This window comes from Ursus arctos, unplaced genomic scaffold, assembly GCF_023065955.2.
Source record: "Ursus arctos isolate Adak ecotype North America unplaced genomic scaffold, UrsArc2.0 scaffold_18, whole genome shotgun sequence".
Taxonomy (NCBI): domain Eukaryota; kingdom Metazoa; phylum Chordata; class Mammalia; order Carnivora; family Ursidae; genus Ursus; species Ursus arctos.
Genome location: NW_026622852.1, coordinates 31,179,263 through 31,193,168, shown reverse-complemented (window position 1 = coordinate 31,193,168; position 13,906 = coordinate 31,179,263). Strand labels below are relative to the sequence as shown.

General features: G+C 35.9%; 1 protein-coding gene across 2 annotated transcripts in view; it reads right to left on the bottom strand.

Moving 5' to 3' along the window:
* The window catches only part of PLPPR1 (phospholipid phosphatase related 1), a 582,239-nt gene that overhangs the window by 405,080 nt on the left and 163,253 nt on the right, over positions 1-13,906 (bottom strand). Inside the window, exon 5 of one of the 2 annotated variants that reach the window (XM_044386778.3) lies at positions 5,597-5,637. The exons of the other annotated variant lie outside the window; for it this stretch is intronic. The gene's annotated coding sequence lies outside the window, so the exon portion shown is untranslated. The remainder of the gene's footprint in view (positions 1-5,596; positions 5,638-13,906) is intronic. 2 annotated transcript variants of the gene reach the window in all.

Genomic DNA, 13,906 nt, shown 5'->3' with positions numbered 1-13,906 from the left:
TAAAACATCCAAGATCTTGAAGAAAAGTCCTATACATTGGAAGACACTAATCAAAAAAAAAAGTAATAATGCCTTCAAGGACCCATTGCCACTAATCCGTCAGCGGTACACTCTCTAGGTCCAAGCACCCCCCGGGAATAGATGTAGCTGTGGTGCATGGAATGTTGATGACCCTTCCTGAACCAGGCCTGACTGCCATTAGGTTCCCAACATCAGGAGTTTGTCCGAGGTGGAGGGGTCAAGTCTCAGCATCAACCCAAACAGCATGAATAGCGTCCCTTCTCTAAATATCATATTCCTTCCTAAGACAGAGCCACATGAAGCAATGGTTTTCTTTGTGTTAGATCAATTGTTTTCTATTGCTTAGTGAAGGAAAAACCCCAAACATAAAAACAAAAGGATACATTCACTGGCAGCAGAATATTTTATCTTCTTACTTTCATTCCAATACTAAGCATTTTTAACTCTTTATGACTCCCTCCCCTTATACTCCGCCCCAAGGTTGAGATAATCATAACACTTTATAAGACATTTTGTATCCTACAAGTTTGCTATCCTGATACAGCCAGTGGCCCTGGCTGTGGGCTTTACTGGCCTCTGCACATTTGCATGCTGTGCTATCCCACCCTGAGTTCGGTCTTCCTGTGCCATTTCACGGCACCGTGCTCTCTCTCTACCTCCCCAAAAGGCTCCTCTTTCCAATTTGTTACCTACTTTCTCTGCAACTGCAGATCTCACTAACCATACTCCAGGTCTTCCAAGGGTGCCCATCTTGGCCCACTAGCCATAAAACCTGAGACTTCACTGGTCCTAGATTCATCTGGTTTTTCATTGTCAAATCCACCAACCAGTCAGTCTCAGGACCAGTAGTGTTGACAAGTTAACTATTAAATATTTCTGACCTCACAATCACAGACAGCATGATATGAATGAATCATTGTCAGTATCTTCTAAGTCTGTTGGGCAGTATTCAGGTCCTTAAGCATGCAGATAAATGCTATTCATCTCAGTCCTATTGTTTGGAGTGCAAAAGAATCTCTTTGGATCAAAGGTGAGAAAGATTACACTTCAGAAAACTATTCTTCTTTCTAAGCTTTCTCCTTCCCCCCCCCTTTCAAAGTCTCTATTTCTCATGTGTAGTATACCCAGGTAAAATTGTGACTTCTTATTTAGAATAGGTGAGTGGAGCACAGAAAGAATATTTTCACATAAGTTAAATCTTCTGATTGTTTTTATCAGCCCTTTCCAAAACATGAATTACATATACATAGACCAAATGATGAGTTTCTACACAAAACAGTTATCAATTTTATATAGATCAGTAAAAGCATATTCATTCAGATCCCATTAACTTGATATTTCTCATGAAGTAGGTTTAGAAAAGCGCTATCCGGTGAAAAAGCGCTATCTAAGCAAATGAAGACAAAGTAAGAAGTGGGCTATATGACATCAATCTTCAATCTCTTCTAACTACATTTTGTAAGAGTTCTAGAATACTCAGTATGCACACATTATAAAGTTCTTCATTCATCAAATCATTGTTATTTTGTTTATGCCAAACATCTACCCTCAAAGGATTTACAATCTGGTAACTACATACTACAAATTTCCCTAGAAATCATTCTTATGGTGGGATTTTTAAATTATCTAATATGAAAGACTTTCGTATATAATAAAGTCACTATTCAATAAGTTGTGAATAACAATAAATACCCCATGACTTCATAACTTAGCCTCAGAACTAGAACACTCCTGATATCCCTAAATTAACCTGCACACACCATTCTTATCCCCTCATCTGCCTCTTCCCACACCCCCACCAGAACTAACCACTATCCTGAAATTTGTATTTATCATTCCTATCCTTTTCTTACAGTCTTACTACATATGTATGTATTCTTAAACAATAAATTAAGTTTTGCTGGTTTATAAACATTTTTTTAATTAAGTTGTATGGATTCTTTTGTGACCTGCTCTTTTTCATTCAATATTATGTTTTTAAGATTCATCCATGCTATAGCTGTATAGCTATGATTTGTTCATTGCCACTACCATATAATATTACTTTTATAAATCTATTCTCATAGTGATGAACATTTGGCTGTTTCCAATAATTTTCTATTACAAATAACAGTGCTGACACTGCTATGACCATCCTTGCATGTGTGTGGTATTTATATGCGTGAGTTTCTCTAAAATATACCTAGGTAAGTGCTGGAGTACATTAACATTTACAATATAATACTAAAGATCATTTCGAAAACGGCTGTACCAATTTATACCTCCCTCAGCAAGATATAATTTTCCATTGATCCACATCCACTCCAACAGTTGATATTGGCAGATCTGTCTTTTAAATTTTGCCAATTTAGTGAATATGTAACGTCATATCTTTGTGGTTTTAATTTACATTACCTTGATCATCAATAAAATTGAGCACATTATTGTATGTTTCCAGGCCATTTGGATTTCTTTTGTAAATGTCTATCTAAGCCAATTGTTAATTTTATATCAGCTTGTCTGTCCTTTTCTTATTGATTTGTAGGTATTATTTATTGATAAATAAAATTGTATTGATTTGCAGGTACGAGTCCTGTGGCAGTTATATATGTTGCAAACTACATCTCCTGATTTGTGACTTGTGTTTTCATCCTCTTTATGGTGCCTTTGGTTGAATAAAAGTTCTTCCTCTTAATGTAACTGAATTTATTGGTCTTTTCTTTCATGGTTAACACTTTTTATGTTTTAAGAAATCATAACCCACCTCTGAAGCAAACGAGATCAGAAATCATTCCTTTGATCTATTAACCATTTGTCCTTAAAAATTATATAATTTAACTTCTTTGAAAGTATTCTATAATTTAACCAGTATTTGGGATTCCTAGGACCACCTAAATCACAATCACCTAAGTGTTTTTAAAATGCTAACTCACTAATGGGTGGGGGATGGGTTAAATAGGTGATGGGTATTAAGGAGTGCACCTGTTGTGATGAGCATCTGCTGATGTATGGAAGTACCAAATCATATATTGTACAACTGAATCTAATATTACACTGTATGTTAACTAACTGGAATTTAAATTAAAACTTTAAAGAAAGAACACAAAATGCTAACTTACAGTCCTTAATTTTTTTCAACAAACATTTATTACATTAACTTTTATATGGACAGGTCTGTTCTAAGCCTGAGAATACAGAAGTAGACGAAACAAAATATCTCTGATACTCTGTGTTTTACATGTATGGGAGAGAAAGAAAATAAGCAATAAATGGGTAAAATACAGGTATGCCTTCTCTGTATTTGTCTTCCTCCTTTTGCTTCTCTATTCTGGGACCCCTACCCTTTTTTGACTGTTCTGCTACAGCAATGACATCTTTGCAGGTATTATCAGAAAACTGAAGCTATAACATATGTTTAGCCTTGAGGACTTAATCCTAAGGAGAGCTGCTAGCATAGAATGCTAGTGAGTTATAAATGCTCACTTCTAACACACAGAGCAAGTTGTTTCAATTAAGTATTTCTCTGAACTTGGCAGAAGCCCACCATCTTGACTGATTTGACTGCTTGAATACCTGATCATACTAATAAAAGCACCAAGGCCCTTGCTTTTATTTAAAAATAATAAGCCTTTTTCTTATATGAAAAAACTTGTTGCTTTAATGGCAAACTAAGATCTTACATTTAGGATTTACAATAAAATATTAAATTATAATATCTTTGGATAACTAGGGAAACTGCACTTTGGGAAAGTTCTAAGTTGGAATCAAGATAGAAAAAGAGTCCTCATATCTAATATTGTTTAAGGCTTCTGTACAGATTATCTATTTGGAATTTAGCCCCCAAATCCCATTTATGCTCTCACCTGCATCTCAGGAGATAATAGCCTGAAAACTAGATTTCCCCAAATTCCTATAACAGAGTTCTGGGTTAGAGATTGCCAGAAGAGGCATCATGCATGGCTCAAAGGTAGGAGAGAGGGAAGTCCAATCACTTGTTTCCTAGCTACAGTGGGCACGGGCCCCTGCGGATGCAGGGTTTTGCAAGCACCTCTATACATTTCCTCATGCATTTCCTAACTTCGTGCTGCGGGTTTGTGAAGTTCCTGCAATTTGCTGACACTGAATTTGGCAGAAGCTGAAAGCTGCTGGTGAGGCTGAAATCTAGCAATGGCCTTCCTTGACCTTCTATACCCCCAGTTCTTCTAATGGTTGTAAAAACACCTAATAACCTATATTAAATCCACCTCTTGCTCAAGATCGAGTCGTTTCTGTTTTCTAAACTAAATCCTGAGTAATACAGCAGCCCATTCCACTTCCGTGTGCCTCTTTCTTGTTTTCTAAATCCCCAAATCATGATTAATTTGATTAATAGCCTTTGAACACAGAAGATACCCCCTCACACCCAGATTCCTGAACTGGAGACCTGAATCCCCAGAAAATTTAACCTTTAAGTAAATTGATTGGGAGCCCAATAGATCCTTTGAATCATAGAGAAAACAAACATTAACATGAGAAGTTATATTTCATTTCATTAGTACTGTGGCCATAAAATTCTGACAATACGTAGGAACTTCTATGTATTAATATGTATGTGCAAGTACTAAGGTGGCCTTTTTGAGAATAATGTATTTTGAGCATCTGATCAGATAATTAAATCTGCTAAACTTTAAAGGTCATATCACTACTAAAGGCCAATTTACTGAACATTCATAATACGCCTTACAATTTAGCATCTGTGTTAGTGTCCTAGGGTTGCCAAATCAAAGTACCATTAACTGAGTGACTTAAACAACAGAAATTTATTGTCTCACAGAAGTCTGAGATTAAGGTATCAGCAGAGCCATGCTCCCTCTGATGGGAGCATGAAGGCACTAGGAAAAGATCTGCTCTTGGCCTCTCTCCTAACTTCTGCTGGTTTTCTGGCAATCTTTGTTACTCGGCTCATGGGCTATCACCCCAAGCCCTGCCTTCATCTTCACATGGTGTTTTCCTGGCGTGTATCTATCTCTGTGACCACATTTCTCCCTTGTTATAAGAACACCAGTCATATTGGATTAGGGCCCATCTTAATTATCTCATTTAGCTTGATTATCTCTGTAAAGACCTACCTCCAAATAAGGTTATGTTCTGAGGTACTAGCAGTTAGAACTCTAACATATCTTTTTGGAGGAACACAATTCAATCCGTACCAGCATCCTTTAGAATTGTCTCTTGCTAGTGTCCTCAAGGCAAAACATCACCAATACATCACAAGCCACATTCTGAACCTAATAAAATCCTAACAAACAGAAGTAGAGCTTAGTCCTTTAAGTTTTCTTCCCATATGTCATTCAAGTGAAAAGATTGCCTGCCAAGTCTAGATGACCTTGATCTTTTTTGTTTCATACTGTACATTTAGATCTTTTCTTTAATTATAAAAACAATATATGATCATAAAAATTCAAGCCATTTAGAAGTGAACAAACCAAATATCTTTTCCAGCCTCCTCTCCTCCCCACCTCAAATCCCATGTCACAGAAAGGTTCCATTCAGAGTACACTCCTCCAGATCTTTTTAATAGATGCACATATAAAACATTTTTCTCTTTTGTACTTACCTGAATTTTATAACATGTCTGAATGAACACATATGGCTTACCTAAAAAAGAAAGAATAGAAGTTTCTAAAAATGAAGTGGAAATTTGATTCCAAGTTATCTGAAGTGTATCTCTAGAATTTTAGGTGTAAACCAGGAGAGAAATCCCTTAGTGGGGAGAAAGGCAACTTATTTGTTTGCATATTGCAATAAAGAAATGCCTCAAGTTCATTACCAGTTCAGTTATTATTTAATTGGGAAGGAACCAACTAGTACAGTTTCTGGCACACAATAGCTGCTCAATAAATATTAATTAATTAATTAATTAATAAGACAAAAAAGTACTCTCCAGGAAACATCTTTTGGGACCAGAAAGTCTGGACTAGGAATCTGAGAGGGCACAGGTGGTGTTGTCATTGCTTCTTCCAAGGAACAGTTGGGAATTTCAAAGAGAAAGGAGGCTATGTGAGGTTAAAGGCTGGCTATGCAGATGGTGTCAAAGAAGGAAATTTAGATTTCTGGACTGCAATCTAAACCACCAAAATGTAAGCTCTGGGCTAGAAATGCAGCACATGTGAATAGTACAGGGAAGCATATGTTTGTACAAAAATGAACTAGTAATCTGAGTAAAAGGTCCTGAAAATGAAGCAGAAGATCTAGACACTAGCTGAAGCTTTGCGTCAATTAAGCATAATTAAACCAAATCTCTGGGCCACTTTCATCCAAGTCACTTTTTAAATGACAACACAATGTCCACAAAGCCTTCTAATCTTAATATTCAATATATCTGTAAAGGAAAGAGAAAAATTATAAAGTGACGTATGTATCCACCTACTAAGGAGACCTTGCTAGCACAACACGGAAGGAATTACAATAATGTCCAAGGTACCTGTCCACAAGACAATATTAACAATAGACTCACAGATAATTGCCACAGTCTCAGATGATTATACACCATCATGTAGAATGTGTGTAAAGAAAAAATAAATTTTGATATTCTTTCAAAGACAAATGAAACATTTGGGTTGTCTCAGACTTGGTAGGCAGTGGCAAAGAAATGGAATATAGTGGTTTATGTGAAGGAAAGAGAGGCAGAATTTCATTTAATGTAAATAAGACAAACACTTGCTTGGAGATTCTTAAATGTGAGGATAAAGACACTCAAAAGAATATAGGGATGAGGATAAGAGAAGAAATCAACTCTAATAATTCATTTGTTCCTTCATTCATTCAGCCTAGATGGTATTCGAAACATTTAACAACTGGTCTGGTACAACCGAGCAGAGTGTACCCTTTGGCCAATCAGAAGAGATGCCAACTGTAAACAAATGGTATAAAGGCAGGAGGCACCTGGCGCACATATGCTGGCCACCCACCATCCCTCCATTCAGGAACTGACTACATACGAACAGTATTTGTGTGTGTGTGTGTGTGTGTGTGTGTGCGCGCGCGTGTGTGTGTAAAAACTTATGGGACACTTTAAATCACATATCCTACCTTATGTGACATCCTCAGTCCAAATTATTGTTAATAAAATTGTAAGAGTACGTATTTTCTCTTCCAAGAAAAAGTTCTGAAATTTGCATTTAATTTAAAAACTCATTTTACTGTAAATATTTGGCTTAATCTTATGTTTGACTGGTTTCAAATATCTTTTATGCCATGTTTTGCTCATTCTTGGGTCACTGGAGTAAAGCATCCAATAGTTTTAAGTGTTTCTCTATACTTTGCATAAATGAGAATGAGTTTCTCTTGCTTTTACATAGGAAACGTAACTTGAATAGGTATTAAATTTGTGAAGCCTTGAAAGTTACCTCATAGATATTTGAAATCAATTCCCATTGTTCTTCAGCATTTATCATTCCTAAGAATTCTGAGCCAGCCAGATTTTTACTCCTTTGTAGGAAAACATTATAGACATTAAGATTTTTCTCTTCATCTGAGTATATTTTACCAGTAAATATCTCAATGTGATTTTGTTTTAATTTTTTATTCCCTTTTTTCATTTTTATAGGTTCCCTTCAGGAAACATTTCTGCTTTTATGACTCTATTAATGCCTGTTTCTACTTCTCTGTCTATCCTTATGCTATTCTTTTCTTTTTCAAATGAGCTATAACTCTTATGAACAGTTTTCTAAGATATATATATATGTTGTATATATGTGTATGTATATATACACACATGATACACATACACATACTTTTAGCCTCATAATTTACATATGCCCATAATTTTTAGCCTCAGCCTCTGAACCAGGCTATTTCCTTTCTTCCTTTCCCTGGTTCTGCCACAATTTTTCCATTAGTTTCATGTTGTGTGACAGATGTTGCTGAGGTGGTTGTTGCTGTTGTTTTCATCACCAAATGAGTAGAAGTCTGATCAGACATCATGTTTGTCAACAGACAGCTTTTTTTTTTTTTTTTTTTGGATTTCCCTGACTTTGTTCAGTATATGTTTGTGTGGTGATCAAATCCCCTCTTGGATCTAAAATGAAGGCCATGTTGATGTACCCAGTCATGGCTGGCAAGTGGTAGATTTGGGATGAAAACACAGCTCTTTTGACTTCATACTTTTTCCCAATGCTACAGCATAAGAAGAGTCAGATGTACTCAGATATGATAGATGAAGCAGTGATGGCAATATTTACAAAGGCATGCCCATGTAGGTGCATATGTAAATAATTTACATAATTCATAATGACAGTCTTTCTATAATGTCTTTCTATAACAAAAGAGGATTCAAAATAACACAAAAATCAAAGATGATATAGTAAAAGATATTGTTACTGAGAGAGTATAAGCAGAAAGCTCCTTTCAGCTTATCCAGAGTAATTCAAAACGCACTATACATTGAAGGAAATTGAAGAACTTCTTTCATATTCGTAACATATGCTTGATAATCCTTCCCCCTTTGGCTTTCTTATTTGCCCTAAAAGAGCCCGTAGAGTTATATAATTGCAAAATGAAATGCAGCATGAAGAGTGATTTTCCATTTTATGCTATCCACTGATTAAGTGATCCAGTTTACAGCAATGTCAACAGTCATTAAGAAAAGTCAGAGACTAGATACTGTATAAAAACAGACTAAGCAAATGAATAAGTAGCTTAAATAGCTTTTAGAACTTGCCGATACTTAATAATGAGATTTTATAATGAAACTAAACACTAAATCACCTGTAAACAATGATATTAGTGATGCACAAAACTACGGCACAGCCATGCATTTCCTATATGCCTTCTATGGTCCTTCAGGAGCAAGTCCTTTATATTACATATATTTACAGTCTTGACTCTGAAGGATCATTGTCATAGAACGGCCCTGAACTCTCCAATGTTATGGAGAAAAGTCTGGAAGTCACTCACATGATACCATAGCCCCACTCACCAGAATCTCGCTAAATATTTAATAAGCTTTTTAACAAATCGTTAAAAAGTCAGTTAGCAGAGGTCACCTGGGTGGCTCATTCAGTTAAGTGTCCTTTTTTTTTTAAGATTTAATCTATCTATCTATTTATTTATTTGACAGAGAGAGACAGACAGACAGAGACAAAGAGCACACACAGGGAGAAGCACACTCCCTGCCAAGCAGAGAGCCTGACGCAGGGCTTGATCCCAGGACCCTGAGATCACTGACCTAAGCCAAAGGCAGACATTTAACCAAATGGGCCCCTGGGTGCTCCATTAGCATCTCACTCTTGGTTTGGTCGTGATCTCAGGCTCCTAGGATGGAGTCCCAGGCTCAGCATGGAATCTGCTTGTCCCTCACCCTTTGCTCCTCCCCCCACTTGTGTTCTCTCTCTCTCTGTCTCTCTCTAAACTAAATAAATAAAATAAAACCTTTTTTTAAAGAAAAGTGAGCATGACCTCATACTCTTTTTAGAAGTTTAAATCCAAGTCTCTGTCATTTAATTGTAGAAAGATAACTGCATTTTCATATGACTCAGTCACCTAACAACCTATCAATAATTCACTTCTCAATTCTAAGATTATTTAGTTTATGCTTTTTCATTTTGAATAAAAACAAAATAATTCAAAGAAATCACCCCCCCCAAGATTATATAGGCAAAAATCACTTGGCTTCAGATCCACTGATTTTTTAATTACTTTTTTAATTAAATTTTATTTTAGCTAACACACAATGTTATATTAGTTTCAGATGTACAACATAGTGATTCAACAACTCTATATGTTATGTTGTGCTCCCCACACATGTAGCTACCAGCTGCCACCATACCACACTATTATAATACCATTGACTATATTCCCTATGCTGTACCTTTCATTCCTGTGAGTTATTTATTCCATGGCCTTATCTCCCACTGCCCTTTCCCCATTTTGCCCATCTCCCACTCCCCTCCCCTTTGATAACCATCACTTTGTTCTCTGATTTTATAGGTTCTCTGATTCTTTTTGTTTTGTTTTTTAGATTCCACATATAAAGGAAATAATATAGTATTTGTCCTTCTCTGACTTATTTCACTTAGCACAGTATCCTCTACATCCACCCAATGTCATTATTGCAAATGTAAGATCTCATTCTTTTTATGGCTGTATAGTATTCCTCTGTGTGTGTGTGTGTGTGTGTGTGTGTGTGTGTGTGTGTGTCTGTGGTGTGTGTACCACATCTTTATCCATTTATCTATCAATTGACACTGTGGCTGTGGCTGTTCTCGTATCTTGGCTATTGTAAATAATGCTGTAATAAACATAGGAGTGGGTTTATCTTTTTGAATTAGTGTTTTTCTTTCCTTTAGGTAAATACTCAGTAGTGGAATTATTGGATCATATGGTAATTCTATTTTTAATTTTTTGAGGAAACTCCATACTGTTTTCCACAGTGGCTATATGAATTCACATTCCCCATTAACAGTGCACGAGGGTTCCTTTTTCTCCATGTCCTCAACAACACTTGTTATTTCTTGTTTTTTTTACTTTAACTATTCTGGCAGGTGTAAGGTAATGTCTCATTGTGGTTTTGATTTCCATTTCTCTGATACTAGTGATGTTAATTACCTTTTCATGTGTCTGTTGGCCATCTTTGTATCTTCTTTGGAAAAATGTCTGTTCAGGTCCTCTGCCCATTTTTTAATCAGATTATTTGGGGGTTTGGGTGTTGAGGTGTGTAAGTTCTTTATATATCTTGAATATTAACCCCTTATCAGATATATCATTTACAAATATCTTCTTCCACCCAGTAGGTTGCCTCTTTGTTTTGTTGATGGTTTCCTTTGTGGTGCATAATTCCTCTTAAATCATGAAATGAAGGAAAGTTTCATCATCTAGCAACATGAGGAAAGGATCTGGGACTGTCGGAAATCTCGGCAGTTGTCTTTTGATAACCACTTCTTTGTTGAGAAGCCATAGCCATTTTTCTGTATTTGATTCTCTCTCCTTGAACTGAGTATGACTGAGGGACTCCTTCCTGACATTACTACCCATCATTTGGGTGGTGACCCCATCTTATTAGTGAGAAGTCATGCCAAGCAAAACCCTGATACCTGCTGATTTCCTATTTGTATAACCATATTACTATTTGAGCCCCATCAGAGCCACTTCCAAATATTATTGATCTATAGCGAGAAAAGAAGCTGCAAGTGGCATGGCCCTCACTATTGATTCTTCCTTTATCCATGAAATTTATTCATCTTACCAGGATTTTCACTTTAGATGCAGTGAGTCCTTTTCACTTACAAATTCAGGTGTTTTTTTCCAGTGAGTAAAAAAATTTTTAAGTAACTTATTTTCCATCTTTCCTGGTCTCTTTAAATGGCATTTATTTGTATTTTTACTATCTTTTCTCTTTTCCATCCCCATCATTTTTCTATCATCTTTACATTTTCATATCCTTTTCTACTATATTCCAAGAAGGCACTTAAATTGTGTTCTGCATATCTTACACAATTTCCTAAAATCCCTTTTGCCTTCTGCATTCCTAATTCTGATTTTAAATCTGAAGTTATGTTTTTGATTTAATGAAACTCTAATCCACATCTTTATTTCTGCATGCCTTTCAAAAAACTCTTTTGAGGCACCTGGGTGGCTCAGTTAGTTAAGCATCCTTGGCTTTGGCTCAGGTCATGATCTCAGAGTCCTGGGACTGAGCCCCATGTCAGGCGGGCTCTGCGCTCAGAGTGGAATCTGCTTGAGATTCTCTCTCCCTCTCCCTCTCCCTCTCCCCTGCCCCTCCCCCCACTCTCTCTCAAATTAGTTAATTCTTTAAAAAAAAAAAAAACTGGGGAGGTACTGTATGGTGACTAATATAAAAAAATAAAAATTATTTTAAAAATAATAAAATAAATAAATAAAAAATACTCTAGAAAATCCAAAACAAAAACAAAAAAAGCTCTTTTGTTCATCTCAATTGACTTTCTCATTATATTATTTTAACCTTTCAACAAAAAGTTGACGTAACACTACAAATTCAGTTAATTCCATAAGCAGATGCTACCAAATATTTTATAAATCCTATAACAAATCTTATCCTAAAGCAAATCTTTAAAAGTTTATACTTCTGAATTTTTCATGTCTTTGTTTTGCCATCCTATTTTTTTGAGGCATCCCATACTGGTTTTCCTTTACTTGCTCATGCGGGAATTAGAAAAGGTCTACTAAGGCCTAGGTTTTCTCTCATTGCACATCTGATTGTTGTTGGAATTTTTTCAATCTTAAGCATGAATGCTGCTTTACATGGCTTTACATCACAGTTCAGTGAACCAACGGCACCCGTAGCAAGGAAAATTCATGCGTCATTTCTTCCTTGTGTTTGGTTACACAGCTGTGATAGAGGCCAGCTTTCTCTTCTTGAGAGCTTTATGCTTAGTCTGGCCTCTGCACCAATCACATGGTTTGGACCTCACAGGTCTCCCTCCTGGATTTTCTGCTGGGTGCAAAAGCCCTGCTGTACTACCAGGCTTTCCTTGATTTAACTACTGATAGATCCTGGGGCTTCTTTCAAGTGTTGTTACCCCAATACAGAAAGGTTTGTACCCTTTCTAGATGCAGGCTCACCCTTTCTCTCCAATAAATGGCATATAAATGAATTTCTTCCAACTGCTACTGTCTTAGAAAAAAGTGTTAGTGAGTCAGCCTTTAGTTTTTCCTCACCTTTAATCCTTTCTTACTTCCCAAAGCTAGAACAATTTGCCCGTTCTGAATTTATTCAATCTCCTAATCTTTACTGATGGTTACTTATCCCACCCTACCAACCAATCACAGACTCTCAAGACCCCTTTCCTGTAATACCCTCAATGCTGACACACATACACCACACATAAATGCACATACACACTTATACACATAGTTACATATAATTCCATTAAAGTCAAGAACACGATAAGCATATTTTATCACAATTAATTATCATTGTTCTGGAAAGTCAATGCAATTAGGTGGGAAAACAAGACCAGCAATATAAATATTTGTAAGAAAGAGGTCAAAATATTTTACATAATAAGTCTACAAATGCAAAAAAATCAATGGTAAAACTATAGGAACTGGTAAGAATATATTAAAATCACAATTCATTGCTGAGTAGAACACATTTTAAAAACAGGATGAATATTTTGACTTTCATTTAATTGTATGAAATGCTGTCTGTGCAAATGTGCACATTTGTGTGCGTGTATATGCATACACACATGTGGGTATGTGTGTAAGGATGAGGATATTAAAATGTCAACAGTGGTTATTTCTTTGGGTGATAAGATTACAAATGCTTGTTTTTTCCTTATCTATATTTTCCAAATTTTCTATAGTGAACATGTATTGTTTTTATAATAAAAAGATAAGTGTTAAAATGATGCAATGACATAATGAATGCTACAGTGCCAACTATATTAGTTGCTCTTATCCTATGATTCACCTTAGTGAATATTTAGGAATGTTAAGAAAGCCATTCTTAAAATTATAATTCATGTCAAAATGATTATGTCTTATGATTTAGGACCTTTAACAAAGCACATCCGAAGAATAAATCCAGGCAAGCATAAGAACAACCTGGAAAATGAAAACAAGAGCAAAGGACTAAAATCCTTCACAAAGACCTTGTAGGTTGATATATAATGAGATTCAGGTTTTAATAATAGAAAAATTTCAATACAAAATGTATATATTAATGTCAAGTTGGGATGAAGTGCAAATAAGACCAGCAACTCTGTAGTATTATCTCTTCTGTCTTCTAGATTCCCTTTCTCACTTGTCCCTCAATAGCCTGGGAAAATGCCACACATCCTGAGTGTTCAACAAATATTTATAAAGATAAATGGTAAAGTTACTTTTCAAGGGTTATCCAGCTATTTGCCATGGCTAACGCTAGGACAGACACCTAGTGGAA